This window comes from Limulus polyphemus, unplaced genomic scaffold (genome assembly GCF_000517525.1).
Source record: "Limulus polyphemus unplaced genomic scaffold, Limulus_polyphemus-2.1.2 Scaffold8088, whole genome shotgun sequence".
Taxonomy (NCBI): Eukaryota; Metazoa; Arthropoda; class Merostomata; order Xiphosura; family Limulidae; genus Limulus; species Limulus polyphemus.
Window position 1 is genome coordinate 21,654 of NW_013673698.1, and position 1,627 is coordinate 23,280.

Below are 1,627 nucleotides of genomic sequence, written 5' to 3' on the forward strand. Positions count from 1 at the left end.
CAGGCCTGCGTTATCCAATCACAACCTGCATTCGTATAGAAAAACAAAGAAATGGGAAGTCAAAAATTGAGAAGAAAATCCTTTAATAAATGCTCAGTTTGACCACAAATTCAGGTTTTAGTGAACTTCTCAGAAATTTTGACATATACAACCAAGTCTTCATTTCACTTGTATTTTAATCTACCAAATCCCTATAACGCTACTCAGACTGTAGCGATGTAAATTATCTTGTTATATAGAAAACGATAATATACTTGCTGCGTTATTCAAACGTTCGAGTGCCTGTCACGTAATGAACAATAATTATTAATTAGTATCTATATGTGTAATTATGGTGAGTGCTTGAGTGTTGTAAACAGTGAATAATCAAATTTTCACCTGTTTTTGTCTTTTCCTAGACCCTGTACCCGTCTTGGAGCTCTGTCAGTCAGCTCAGCAGAGGGCCCTGCGTGTTCAGGACTTGGAAATTGAAAACAAACAACTTCGAGAGACACTTAACGACTACAACGAAGAATTTAAAGAAGTAAAAAATCAAGGTAAGAGTGCTGAGCATGCGCAGAGAGGCATGACTCGGGTATAAGTATGTTTGTACGATATGATCACCATAACCAAGTACGTTATTAGTTTAATAGTGTAAGTGGGTGGGTGCACGTACACGGTAAAAAATTGGAACAACTAACGCTCGTAACCATTCAGTAGCTTTGCACGAATATCCGAAACAAGCAAAGAAACAAACGGTGATAACTTCATGGAGCTTCACCCACGCCGACTCGTTCTTGTTTGCTAATATTACGTAATGAAGCAAACCCCTTGTATATTAAAGCCATGGGTGCAAACCTGCGAAGTGATTAAACACAAAAGATATTATTCAACGACCCCCCCCCCTCCATTTTCCAGTACTTGACGCTTTCGTATGTAACTTAAAACTGCGAGGAATCATTTCAAAACATATCCCATACTGCCTCAAATGAACAATACCGTTCTTAACCTTTCGCCCGTGATTTAAATGGGATTTTACCCATTATCTAATGTTAAGATTAACAACGTTCTTAAAAATAATTAATTCAAAAAAATCACAAATTACCTAAAAACCAATTTACAGATTTATTCAGTTAATTACCCGACTAGTTTCAACGTTAAAATAATAATTAAATAACACACAATGTTAAAATCGATACACAATTATAAAATATCTAGTTTCGACTTACCACGTACATCGTTTTCTGTTGTAAAGAAATGTGCGAGAACATCTGCACATTCAGTTAATTCGTTTTTTACTTAATTTGTTCTCTAAAAAGCTGTCGATTTTAATATCATTCCTAAGTAGCACAAAAATTCTTCATAACTTAATGAACCCAACATTTGTTGTATTGACAATCAATACGTAAACCGTAGCCCTCAGCGCTAAGTTTGTAGTTTTAAGACGCTAAAAGTCTATCAGTTTATCTAACTTCAAAACACATGAGCTGCAAACTTTGTATACACATGTTTCACTAACTTGAATTTTAACAGCTAGTTAATAAACTTTGTAGTAACTGATTTTGCTACATAATCAATGTCATTAATCATTATTAAAGAATAACAACACTTACCATTTTTTTCCCTAAATATTTGAGGACTGAACTTT

General features: G+C 34.5%; 1 long non-coding RNA gene across 1 annotated transcript in view; it reads left to right on the forward strand.

The window, feature by feature from the left end:
• LOC111083072 overlaps positions 1–527 on the forward strand; it is a 7,110-nt gene extending 6,583 nt beyond the window's left edge. Inside the window, exon 2 of the long non-coding RNA XR_002608776.1 lies at positions 399–527. This is a non-coding gene — a long non-coding RNA (uncharacterized LOC111083072). The remainder of the gene's footprint in view (positions 1–398) is intronic.
• Positions 528–1,627: the final 1,100 nt, after the last annotated feature.